The sequence below is a fragment of the Hemitrygon akajei genome, unplaced genomic scaffold, assembly GCF_048418815.1.
Source record: "Hemitrygon akajei unplaced genomic scaffold, sHemAka1.3 Scf000068, whole genome shotgun sequence".
NCBI lineage: Eukaryota > Metazoa > Chordata > Chondrichthyes > Myliobatiformes > Dasyatidae > Hemitrygon > Hemitrygon akajei.
Genome location: NW_027331954.1, coordinates 1,193,287 through 1,207,390, shown reverse-complemented (window position 1 = coordinate 1,207,390; position 14,104 = coordinate 1,193,287). Strand labels below are relative to the sequence as shown.

Genomic DNA, 14,104 nt, shown 5'->3' with positions numbered 1-14,104 from the left:
ATGTTTGTGACAGCCCCAGAGTCTGAGAACAGCTGAATGACAGGAAACAGAAGGTGATACTGAGAGACTCTTTCTTGGAATCGAGGCCAGTGCCTAGTGATGTTCCCCGTGTTTACACCTATTGTTACTTGTCACCTATATCAATAACCTAGTGATGGAACATAGAAATCTGCAGCACATTACAGGTCCTTCAGCTCACAATGTTCTGCCGACCATGTAACCTATTCTAGAAACTGTGTAGAATTATCCAAATGTATAAAATTATTTTTCTAAGCTCCATGTACCCATCTAAGACTCTTTTAAAAGACCCTATTGTATCCGTCTCCGCTACAGTCGTCGGCGTTGCATTCCACACACACCCCTACTCCCCTGAAATCCCCTCTCCATCTAATTCCAAGCACTTTAAAACTATGCCCCCTCATATTAGTCATTTCAGCCCTGGGAAAATATCTCTGGCTATCCGCACGATCAATGCCTCTCATCATCTTATCCACCTTTATCAGCTCAGCTCCAATCCTCTATCGCTCCAAGGAGAAAAGGCCAAGCAAGTTTGTAGCAAGTTCAAACAATTATTTTATTTGAAAGATATTATTTATGAACTCTCCACTTTGTTTCCATCTCCCCACTCAGAAATGAACAAATCCTATTTCACAAGATGCAAGTCCTTGAAATGAGCAAACACTGGGAGCATGAGTGTGACTTTAAAGAGCTGGAATACGGACAGCACATCATCAGACCTGTAGTGATTGTAACTGGATCTGACAGAGGCATAACTGGTATTTCTGGGCAGATTTGGTCTCACTCCAACTATTTCCTACCCTCCTTTGTGTAGGTATGTAGTATGTAAAGACCAGTGCTTGAGTAACTGAGACTCACTAGTCTTTCTCCTGACGAAATCAAAGGAAACCCTGAGTCAGACGCGTTCTCTTCAGCTGATGCTCTCAGCCCTGGTTCACCTGCTGCTGTTCTTTTATTTTCAGTTGTGGTTCGCTTCCAGTTGTGGGGTTTTCTTCCAATAAATCTCTCAACACAGGTCAAACTTTAACCAGAGAGATAATAAACCACGTTACCAATACAAAGGAGAACATTTCTGCTCAATGTTCCAAAAAAACTGAAATTTAAACATTTAAGATAAATATAATGATCGTAGTGAACAAATCTGTAATTGTCCCTGGCACGGTACTAAAGCTGGTATGGGTGATGAAGGAGTCATCATTCAGTCATGGTGGGACATGAGCCAAAAGAACAGAATTACTGATTTAGTCCATCGAGTCTGCTCTACAATTCAATCCATGGCTGAGTTTTATTCCAACACCATATTCCTCCTGTAACCCCGAAGCTACCTTCAAATCACAAATATATTAACCTCTGCCATAAATATGCCTAAATGGCAGCCTCAGCCACACTCTGTGACACCAAATTACATTTATCTGCCACCCTTTAATTAAGATATTCTCCTCATCTCAATTTTAAAGGTAAGCTTCCTTATACTGAGAATGTGATGTGAGACCCAAGACTCTCGGTCTAATGAAAGCATACTCTTCATTTTCACCTGATAATCCTCTGACTGAGCCAGATATTAGGCTGGAAAACATGGGCGTGGATCTCCAGCAGGCATGAATACGTTTCGCATTGTCTCCAGCATCTAAACTGAACACATTTTATCATTCTCTTATTGTTAAACGAGATTTTGCCCAGCACAGTTGGCCGTCACATTTCCTGTAGGCTAACAGGAACGAAACGTGTTTAATATAAAATTGAAAGTAAATTGCTGGTAACTCCATACATCAGATCGTATCTGTGAAAAGAAAAACTGGTGAAGACCCAGCATCAGAACTGGGACTGTTCAAGATGCTGCCCGATCAGCTGAACACGTCCAGCATTTTCTCTTTTTACTTTAAAAGATGCACAACTATTAACTGTTTACAAGATGTTTGTGATGGCCTGGAAAAAGTTGCACAAATGTTATGCCCACATTCATTAGCTTTCTCCTCATTCCAACACAGGGTCGATGCAACCGATACGGTCAATGCTCACATCTTCCTCCCCACCCCACTATTAATCTGTTACATCTGCTCCCAGAGAAATTAACTCTCCAAAAATGACCAAAACAGTACATAACAGACTCAACTTTAAATGGAGTGTCACCTGTTGACAAAGATTAACACAGAGGCCATTTGGTAACTTTGAAACTAAAATTGTGGTTACTGTCTTTATCCTTCCTCATTCTGCATTAAATAAATCCTCTGGTAGTTACAAGTAATAAACACCGATTACGGAAGTAACTTAGTGAGGCAAAATACATCACGATGAAGACAATGGCGGAGAAATATTGTTGATAGCTAATTATGGGTGGGCACAGGTTGGACAGAAATTGTATAAGATGTTTGATAGATATCATTGAGTTGGTGGGACACAGACTGGACAAAGGTTGAAAAAGTTTGTTAGGCTATCACTGCAGTGATATAATCACTACAGCAGGAAACAACTGTGGCGTCTTCTAGAGGGAGGAAATTGTCAGGCATTTTGAAATTATTCTGACTTAACACAGACAAGCAAGGAAACATCAGAAGTGGTATGTTTGAAATGAGCAACCAATATGAGAGAATGTGCGTGGCTTCACAGAGCTGATGCTGGCAGCAGATCTGGGATGATTGCAACTGGCATAACTGGTACTTCTAGATTTATTCAGTCTCACTCCAGGTATTTTCTATTTTCCTTGCTACAGAAATGTAATGTCTAAAGGACCAGTGCTAGCGTAAATGAGACTCACCAAACTTTCTCTTGACTGAATGAATGGAAACTCGGAGTCAGAAGCCTGACATTGGATACACAAGAACACATGCACAAAATGCTGGAGGAACTGATCAGGCCAGGCAGCATCTGTTTGTCGACTCTACTCTCTTCCATAGATGCTACCTTGCCTGCTGAGTTCCTCCAGAATTTAGTGTGTTGCTTGGATTTCCAGCATTTGAAAATGTTCTCTTGTTTGTGATGGGATACAAAGAAGTCATCGTTCAGTCATGATATAAGATACAAGTATACATAGGAGTAGAATCATGTGATTCGGTCAATCTATTCTGCTTCATAATCAATCATGGAGGATTTTTTTCCAACACCGTATTCTTGCTTCCCTGTTATAATACTCAACCTATTTAGCAATCCAGAATATAAATATACCCAACGATATCCTCCACCACCCTCTGTGGTAACAAATTCCACATCTCACCCAACATTTTTCTGAAGTAATTTCTCACATCTCAGATTTAAAGTGATGCTTCTTTATTCTAAGGCAGTAGTTTCAGATCCCAGACTCCGTGGCTAGTCAAGACACACTCTCCATTCTCACTGCATCCAGACTTGCTATTATTCAATTGGTGTAAATAATCACCCCTCACCAAACACTCCACCCCACAAGCCTCAAACACCATACCTCTGAAATCCAATGAACACAGTCCCAGAGCCATCAAATGCTCCTCATGAATAATGCTTACCATTCCTCAAATTATTCTGGTGAACCTTGTTAGCAACAGCTGTACTGAATACATTTCCGGGAAAAAACATGACAATTGTTACCAGGATAATGGAGTGGGAAAAGCTATGGTTTCTTTACTCTTCTATCAACTCTGACAAAACGAGCGCTGGTACAGTGGTCCATTCGCAGGAGATTTCAAATGTTCTAGGGTGAATGTAATAAAGAGAAACTGGAATCACTAGAAACGCTGAACAGGTAAGGGACAGCTGTGGGGAGAGGAAAAAAGTCAGCGATTCGTTTTCCTGACCTTTCGTCAGAATGGATTCAAACATCATCCAGTTTTTAATGGGAAATCTTGGATTTTTCTCCATGGGGCGGTGCGGACTGAGGGAAGATCTGATACAGGTTTTTCAGATTATGAAAGACATCACCAGAGTAGACAGGGAGTATCATTTTGCTGGTTAGAAATGTCTAATACCAGAGGACATGAAATGAAGGTATGAAGGAGTAGATGCAAAGGAAATTTGAGGGTAAGTTGTTCTACTCAGAGAGGTGTGGATTCCTGGAATGCGCTGTCTGTTAGGGTGGTGGAAGCAAATACGCTGGAGGCTTTTAAAATAAATTTAGATAGACACAGGGGTGCGAGGAAGATTGTGAGTATACGGACATTGTGTAGGTAGGAGTCATTAGCTTTTTTTTGGGGAGGTTGATTTACTTTTCAGCTGGTTTGCACATCATTGTAGCTGAATGGTCTGTTCCTGTGATGTACTGTTCAACGTTCTGTTCTATCTTCAGCATCTTGAATTTCTGTTTGACTCCCACTGGCAGGTAGACAGGTGACAGTGGGGGGGGGGGGGGAATTTCCAAATGTGAATTGAATTCTGAAACCCCAGTCTTTTTCTACTGGTGCAAACATAAAACAGTGCATTTAATCACAGCCTCTCCCTGTGATGGAAGGATTGGGAACTTATTCTCTGCTTTACTTCCAAAGGAACCAAACATCTGAGCACAGAACAGAAATACTCGCTCAGTAGCTCATAAACCCGGACAACTTGACACCTGATTCATTTTATCTGGGTCAAAACATGTGTGGTATCCCAGGAACCAACTTCAGAGGGTCACAGCCCACACCGAGAGCCTCACACATCTTTTCCACATCTCACACTGGGTGTTCCTACATCCCACACTGAGAGATTCGCGCTACCAATATCCAGTCACCGGAGACGTCTGCTTCATTGTGGAAGGAGGAACGTCCAGCCGCATCTGTAAAAGCACCAACGTAGACCGAAGCCCAAACTCTGACAGTTTCATATTCTTGGAGCCAAATCCCAAGATTGTAGAGCAAGCATCAAAACGTACACACCCAGATCAAACCATGACAGAAATGGAGCCTGATGATCTTTTGTCTGGACGGAGCGCAGTTGGGAAACATGGGCATTTGGTCACAAAGAGGGTGCTGATACACTTCAAATTGTCTCCCAGTTACATTGAGTACATTTGTTCATTATTTTATTGTTGAGTGCGGTGTAGCCCAGGTCAATTAGCAGCCACTTTCCCCGTCGTGTAACAGGAACAAAATGTGTTAAATATAACTTTGAAAATATAGCACTGGAAACTCAGTAGAGGAGATTTTTTTATATTTTATTGATGCAGAAACAATGGACTGGCTGCAAGATGATTGATACCCTGAAAGGAATTGCATAAATACAATCCCTACAATACATTCCATCTCGTACAGTAAATGCTCAAAGAATCCTCTTATCTCAGTCCACTCTCTCTCCACTGAGAGTCAGCAACCAGAGAGCGAGAAACATGTTCAACATCCTTCCAAATTCCAGTGCTTGTTTTTACCCTTTCGAGGTGCATTCAGTAAACCTCATGGTAATTCCAGCTCTACTGAACTCTCAGCAGTGCAGATGCTGGTCCGAAATAAAAACACATTGTTGGATACGACACGTCTGCAACAAATGTCGATTATGTGTAGAAGTTTCAATTCAGATTCATAGAACAATGACAGGACAAACACAAGCCTGTTAGCCCATCCGGTCCGTGCCGTGTCCAGTGTGGTCCTATCGCCCTGCACTCAGACCATAGCCCTCTAGATCTCGCTCATCCATATACCCAACCAAACATCTCTCAGATCCTACTATTGAACCTTCATCTATTACCTCTGCTGAGAGTTGTTTCCGCATTCGCACACCCTCTGAGTGAAGTAGTTCCCCCTCAGATTCCCCGTAAATGTACGATCCCCCTAGATCGATGATCTGATCCAACCTGAGGGGAAAATGCCCACCCGCATTTACCCTATTTATACCATCATATATTGCAGGGGTTCTCAACCAGGGGTCACTGGACCCTCCCTTTAATTGTAGGGCAAATGGCATAGAAAAATTGAAAAAACTTCTAGTGTACCCCCTCATTCCCCTGCATTCCAGGTAATCAAGTTCTATCCAGTTCTACCTGTCACTATAATTATTTCCTGAGTTACCAGCAATGTCCGTGTAATTTTCCCTGTACACTTCCACGCCTATCGATATCTTTCCTCCAAGCAGCTGAAAAGAACTACACACAGTTCTGCATATTTGGGAATCACGGTGTCTTTTACAACTTTATCATTATTATCCCAACCCCCTGTTATGGTCCGGTCCTGAGCCGCGTTCCGGGTCTTGATCCGGTCCGCGTACTCCGGACTCCGGGTCTTGCAGCCGTCCCTCCTGTCACCTTTAAGCCAAACAGGATCACCTTGGCTTAAGAAGGTGCACCTGTTGCCTATCAGCTGGCAGGGGGATATAAGGGACTCTGAGACCGAGCCGAGTTGGGGTGGTCGTCTTACTCTGACCTGTTTTGTCCTGTTCACTGGTTGTCTTGTACGAGCTCGTTTGCCATGTTCCGAGGTGTTTCGTCCGATCGGCTCTGTTCGCTCCGGACGTCCCGGCTTGCAGGGCTCATGTCTTCAACCTCAAGTTCCGTGAATCAGCCTTGGAGTCACCCCGGACCAAGTTCCCCTCGGATACCTTGCCTCCGTCAGGTAGCAGGCCGGACTGCCTTTTCCCGGCGGAGGGGTTCTTTCCCCTTCCTACACCTCACCTCTGATGGGTTGTGTCCGCTACCTGCCAAGGGGTCCTTCGTTTTGCCCGGGCCTTCGTGTTCCCGTCTGGGAGGCGAACCTGCCCAGAAGTATGCGGCCCACCCTGAGGTCTCTGCCCTTTCCTACCCCTTGCCCTCTACGGATTGTGCCCGCACCTGCCCAGGTGTTCCGCGTCCTGCCCGGGCCTCCGTGTTCCGGCCAGGGAGGCGGCCCTGCCCAGGAATTATGCGGCCGCCCAGGGGGCTCTCCAGCCTTGCCACGGAACTCAAAGACCCGGCCTAGCCACGGAACTCACTCCAAGACCCGGCCTAGCCACGGAACTCACTCCAAGACCCGGCCTAGCCACGGAACTCCAAGACCCGGCCTAGCCACGGAACTCCAAGACCCGGCCTAGCCACGGAAAACTCCAAGCACCCTGCCAAGCCACGGTCTCCGGGATCCAGCCTAGCCACGAACTCTCTCTGAACCCCAGGATTACCTGGCAGGCCCTTTCTCTTTCGCACGCCCTGGTCTCCCCATCTGGTTCTATCCTTTAGTTATTCCTGTCCCGCCACTTGTACATCAGTGCCTGCGTCCTGCACTTGGGTCCAGCCTCCTGTCCCCAAGTGACACCCCTCTTAATAGCCTATGTTATAAAGGTCAATATGCCCAAATCTCCCTTTACGGCCCTGGTGCTACCTTGAAGGAATTGTGGATCTGTAACACGCACGCCAGGACAATCTGGCTCAAAACAGTTACTTTCTCCAAACTGTAAGCCTGATCAACACCTGCACTCACTAACCCACTCTCCACACCACACCTACTACTAATTTAACATTTCTTGTTAGTTCTGGGCACTCCTGTGCCTAACGTCACTTTATGGACACAGAATCAATGTCAGTCTCATATGTCCAGACACTCCTGTGCCTAACGTCACTGTAGGGATATACGATCAATATTTTTAAGTTGTCATACTTAATGTATATTTTGTTTATTCTTGTGATCGCTATAATTTTGTTTTTTTAAAAAATTCTGTTGCTTTGGATCCTTTTTTGTTCTCATTTGCACTTACACTTCTCATTTACACTCTTAATATTATGATACCCAACAATGTCATCTTCTTTCTCCCCTGGAATAAAGATCCAGCTCGACAAACCTCTTCCTATGACTCGGCTCTGGAGTCCAGGCAACATCTTCAGATTTCTCGTCAGCAACCTCTCCAGAATGATAATGACTTTTCTACAGTAGGGTGAACACAACTGTACATAATACTGTGTAGCCGCACCAACAATACAATACCCATAATCCAGAACTCAGTGCTCTAACTGAAGAAGGCCAGCATGATTAAAGCCTTCTTCTTCAACCTCTATACTTGCACGCCCACTTTCAGTGAACTGTACACGTGTACTCCAAGATCGCTCTGTTCCTCAACACTCGATGCCCTCCCATTCACTATTACAGTCCGACCTAGTTTGACTGTCCAAAATGAACCACCTCTCACTTGTCTAAGTTGGAAACCATTTGCCATTCCTCAGCCCATCTCTATAACTGACCAAGATGTCTTTGAAATTCATTGTCACCTGTTGCCTTATCAGCCAGTCTCCCGAATTTACTTTCCCTGTATTACCATGACTGTGTGGCCACCCACAGCACCAATCTGATAATTCAATTTGTCGACGACACTGCATTGATCTGTCTCCTCTCAAACAGTACTGGGGTGGCCTACAAGGAAGAAGTCATCTCCCTGATACAGTGGTGGCAAAATAACAACCTGTCCCTCAATGTCGCAAAAACAAAGGAGCTGATTGTGGATTACAGGAGGAATGGAGGCGGGCTAACCCCTATTGAAATCAGTGGATCAGGGGCTGAGAGGGCAAACAGCTTTAAGTTCGTCGGCATCCACATCACCGAGGACATCACGTGGACTGTTCACAGCATTTGTATGTTGAAAAAGGCACAAGCGCCTCTTTTACCTCAGACGGTTGAGTAAGTTCAGAATTGGCCCCCAAATCCTAAGAACTTCCTATAGAAGGACAATTGAGAGCATTCTGTCTGGCTGCATTACCGCCTGGCATGGGACCTCCCATGATTCAGGACATTTACAAGGACAGGTGTGTAGAAAACGCCCTGAGGATCATTGGAGACCAGTGTCATCCCAATCACAATCTATTCCAGCTGCTACCATCCGAGAGGCAGCACCACAACATAAAAGCCAGGACAAACAAGTTCCTAGACAGCTTCCTCCATCAGGTCATCAGACTAATTAACTCACGCTGATTTGAGTTTACTCTATATCACATGATCAATTCAATGTATTATAAATTAATATACATTACTTTGATTACACATTGACACATTTGGACCGAGACGTAACGTAAAGTCTTTTACTCCTGGTGTATGTGAAGGATGGAAGAAATCAATTCAGTTTAATTCAATTCAAACTTATTAATCGTGACATGTACGTTCATATACAAATCAATGGCATGAATAAAGAATGATAGAGGTCTCGACACTGGCACACACATCGCCCTCATCACAAGCCTCTATTTGCTCAAATCATCTTCAATAATCTCCCTCTGCTTCTTGTTCTCCAGCCCGGTGTGAATCCACCGCGCCAGCTCCCCGTGAATCCCACGTGACCGAACCTTCCAGATCAGGTGCCGTGAGGGATCTTGTTAGAGACTGTACCAATGTTCATCTTGACAACATCACTCCCCAACTTCACCTAACTCCCTAGTTAACTCTTAAATAATCTCCCAAATACTTGACAGAAAGGATGTCCCATTGGGCAGTGTAGATGATGATTTCCCCATAACCAATGCCCAAATTTCAGCTTCACTGCAGGCTGAGAAAATTCCGATCCCAGCTGTCGAATTACCAACCAGGATTGAAGCCCTGGATACTGCCATTTCCATATCCTCAGAGTCACCTACGCAATATTATAACCAATACAAAGACGCTTTGGTGCCGGCGATTTGCCTTCGTGTTCCTGCCATTTCTGATTCACAAACTAAGGTGGAACTGGAACCTAATGACCCTCTGCCGGGGCCGATGCTGTGTAGAGGATGCGGTTACACTTCAGCCTGTCCCCAGCAGCTTAACCAAGCACATCTAATCATAATCACTTGCTGTATAGGATCTTGCCCAGCACAGCTGGTTGCCATATTTCCTGCAGTGTAGCAGGAACAAAACGTAAAAGTATAAAGTAGAAAATGCTGGGAACTCAGTACATCAGACGACATCTCTGAAAGGAGAAATGGTGGAAGACCCAGTTCCAGAACTGAGACTGTCCGAGATGTTGCCGATCTGCTGAGCGTCTCCGGTATTTTCTCCTCCTTAACTTAAATTTCCTGCAATAGTATTTTTTCCCTCTTTACTTTAATGCACTGATAATAACTGATTGCTACCCTAAACTGTAAATGCCACCCCAGCCCAAGCAATTTGTTAGTTCGGAGTTCATTCTGAACCTTGTGTAATACATACCACACAGTTAATACTCACAGCATCCCTTCCTTCCACGTCGTTCTGTTACATTTGCTCCTGAGGACACTGTGTCTACGCTGAGAGGCGGTGACCACAGAACACTAAAATGGGCAACACTTGCTGCAGCTCTGATGGGCTGTTACCCTGGAAACACAGGAAGTGGCTCACCGAAAATAACCGAAAAACATCAGATGCTATGAGTTCCATTTTGACAAAGATTAACACTGCAGCCATTTTGTAATGGGGAAACTAAACAGGGTTGTTTTCATCCTGCCGTGTGCTGTGTTCAGTTACACATCTGGTAGTCCTAGCTATCAAAAGACCAGTCCTGGAAAAGATGCAATACAAAACATCAGAATGAAGACAAAGTTTGAAATATATTATTGCAGCAATGTGATACAGGCTGGTCAGTTTGAACAAGGTGGTTGATATATATCATTGAGATGATTGGATACAGGCTGGACAGAGATTGAACACGATGGGCAGGGGATGAGCAGATGGAGCCAGATGGGAGAAGGGGATGAAGGACGATCACCGATGGCCCTCCAGCAATACATAGATCCTGAAATAATAGTAATCACTAGTAGATAATGGATTCCAATATAACAAAGCCAGAATAAACAATAAGAACTTTGGTATATGCACTCTTCTACTCTACACGCTTTTTCAATACACTGCAGAAACTATCCCATCTTCATACTTTACATCTTCATACGGTTACTGCTCTTCCTTTAACTGAATGAAATAGTGGAAAACTGTGGGCACAGCTGAGTACAACTTAGAAACTAACGTCCCCTCCATGGACTCTATCTATACTTCCCACTGCCTCAATAAAGCAGACAACAGAATGAAAGATCCCCACAACCCTGAACATTCTCACTTCTCACCCTCCCATAGGGGCGAAGATAAAATAAAACAGACATGCCACCGGGTCAAGGACGGTGTCCATTCTGCTGTTAGAAGCGAACAGCGTGATGAGTGGACTCCCGACCTCACAGTCTAAATCGATGTGACCTTGCACCACATATCTACCTGCACTGCACTTTCTCTGCAACCAGAATGATTCGTAACACTCTGGTATTGTTTTATCTCAATGTACTGCTGCAATGTATTGATCTGTGTGGATAACACTAAAGACACGATTTTCACTCTATCTCTGTACATTTAAAACAAAATAAAGCTTCCCCATTTCAATCGTGTGGAAATATAGACATCCTGGGTTGCTCTTTTGGAAATTCCGGAGTGAGTGTACACATTTCCGAGAATCCCAGATAAATGAACAAGACTTAATTCTCACATTAATAGGGCCAGATATCGGGGACACTGTCAGCATTTCGGCAAGTCGTAGACATGGAAATAAGATGGAAATAAAGTTCCCAGTCCCCCGAAAGGACGTGAGAGATCTGGATCTCACTGTCCCGTCTGAACGGGGGAAATTGAAACTACTCATACACGTGGAACAGTGTCCCGCGGGTGCGATTACTCTGTTTAACCCCTGTGTCTGCAAGAACACTACGGGCCGAACGGCCGCTTCCAGTGTGCTGGGAACATGTAAAACAGTTATTGATCCAGGTGGAGTTTGGATCCGATACCGGGCCGTGTGATGGAGGTAGATTTTCCCAGGTGCATCTTAATGGATGGGTTCAGTCTCGGCATCACCACCTCATCGAGATGCGGAAAAATGTTTTCACCCAGAGAGTGGTGGATATGTGAAGTGTTCTGCCCCAAAAGGGTGTGGAGGCCAAGTCTCTGGATGCATTCAAGAGAGAGTTAGATAGAGCTCTTTTAGATAGCGGGGTCAAGGGATATGGGGAGAGGGCAGGAACGAAGTACTGATTGTGTATGATCAGCCATGATCACAGTGAATGGCGGTGCTGGCCAGCAGGGCCGAATGACCTACTCGTGCACCTACGGTCTATTGTGTATTGTCTATTATCCCACTCCTGGGACCAGAACACCAGGGACTGAGCGGCGGCTCATCTCAGGCGGTTCGGTGTGAACCCGGACCGACCGCGACAGGTTGTATCCAGGAAGTGGGAAGAGGCCGCCAGGTCGAGGACTCTTTGCCCAACATCAGGTTCCTCACAGCCGGGATCGGGTTCAGTACTCACCGATGGGAAATTACCGGTCGCGTTCACCCCGAGTGACGGGCCTTAACACTGACCGATGAGAACCCGACCAATTTGTCCCGCAGACAGCGATCAGCCCACCGGCTCACAGCCGACGATACGTTTCAGCAGCGAACAGAAAGAAAACCACCGCCATTCCAGAGACTGTGAGAGCGGGGGCTGGCCGCGGAAGCAGATGCTGCTGATCTGCGTTGAAATGGGAGCGAGAAACTGGATCTGGTGACGTGTGGATGGTCTCCCACCTGAACCGGTGACGCTGCTCCTCGCCCCTCACACACTGCCCGACCGACCTGCCGCACTTTTGCACGTTACTTCATACGTTATATATATATATATATATATATTCCCTCCCCCCCCCCCCCCACCCCAAGGCATCCTCGGCGTCCCCATCGCTCCACCTCTCGGTTCTCAGAGTTACGGGTTTGATTCCTATCCCAATCCGATACACAAGTCAGACCCGAAAAGATCTCATGCAAATCAGTTCTGTGTTTATAAATACTAATTTCTATTCACATTCCCCCGAGGACTCATAGGACAGGAAAACTGAAAAGTTAAATGAGAAGCAGCAGGAGGTGAGCATTCAGCCCGTCAAACCATCAACAAGATGGCGGCGGCTCTCTCATCTCAGCCATAAGTTTCTGCCTGATCCTCATTTTCTCGCACCATTCGGTCTCCACACATCTGCCGCCCTCTATTTTATGTAAGGACGATCACGGATCATCATCGTCCTCCAAGAATCAGACTTGTAAATCTCTAAAGCATATAGTCTCTAACCTCTTTGTTAATCCTTCATGGAATTAAATTCTATTTCTGCAGCCCCGTGTTGCCCCAACCACTCACCACCACCCTCTGTCACTATTTCCAACTTACCACCTCCCCCTCACCCGGATCCACCTCTTACTCTCCAGCTCTTGCACCGTCCCACCCTGCATCTCTTTTCTCTGACTATTTCCTGGAGGGTCTCAGCCCGAAATGTTGACGGTTCATTTCCCTACACAGATGCTGCCCGACCTACTGAGTTCCTCTGGCAATTTGTGCTTTGGTCTATATAACCCGTGTTAGTCTGGGGATCAGGAGTTTACACCACATCCAAGATATAATCTGAACAAAGCAAAAGTAATTAGTATGGTTAATACCTCACTTAAAGACGTGAAAGCTTGCAAATGCTGGAAATCCAAAGCAGCAAACACAAAATGCTGGAGGAAATCAGTAAATCAGGCTGTATCTACGGAAAAGAGTAAAGAGGCGACATTTTGGACAAAGAGCCTTCTTCACTACGGAGGAGGGAGGGGGAAGATATGTGAATAAAAAGGTCGGGGAGGAGAAAGAGGCAAGCTGGAAGGTGACAGGTGAAGTCAAGCGTTGGACGGGTCAAGGGCTGGAGAAGAAAAAATCGGAGAGCTGTCAATAGGAGAAAGGGAAGAAGGGGACACAGAGGAAGTAATAGGCTGGTAAGGAGAAATGAAAGTTCAGAGTGGGGAATTGAGAAGTTTGTGGGGATGGGGCATTTATTTACTGGAAGGAGAATTCAATATTCATACAATCAGGTTGGAGGGTAACCAGATGGAATACAAGGTGCTGCTCTTCCACCCAGAGGGTGATCTCATCTTGGCACAAGAGAAAGCCATTGGTCGAGACGTATCGGAATGGGAATCAGAATTAAAATGTTTGGCCACTGCGAAGTCCCTCTTGTGCCAAATGATAAAGAGATACCCGACAAAACGGTATGTGGGTCCCACCAATGTAAATGAGACCTCAGCGGAAGCACGGGATACAAGAAATGACTCCAGCAGATCCGTAGGTGAAGTGTTGCCGCATCTGGAAGGACTGTTTCGGGTTCCGAATACAGGTGAGGGAGGAGGTGTACAGGTAGGTGTAACTGTTAGGACACTTGCACGTCAAGTGACTTCAGGGAGATTAGTGAGGAGGGATGAAAGGACAAGGTAATTG

General features: G+C 45.3%; 1 protein-coding gene across 1 annotated transcript in view; it reads right to left on the bottom strand.

Annotated features, from left to right (window-relative positions):
- The window catches only part of LOC140722039 (uncharacterized), a 42,671-nt gene that overhangs the window by 23,361 nt on the left and 5,206 nt on the right, over positions 1-14,104 (bottom strand). The window contains exon 2 of the mRNA XM_073036847.1: positions 877-1,039. The gene's annotated coding sequence lies outside the window, so the exon portion shown is untranslated. The remainder of the gene's footprint in view (positions 1-876; positions 1,040-14,104) is intronic.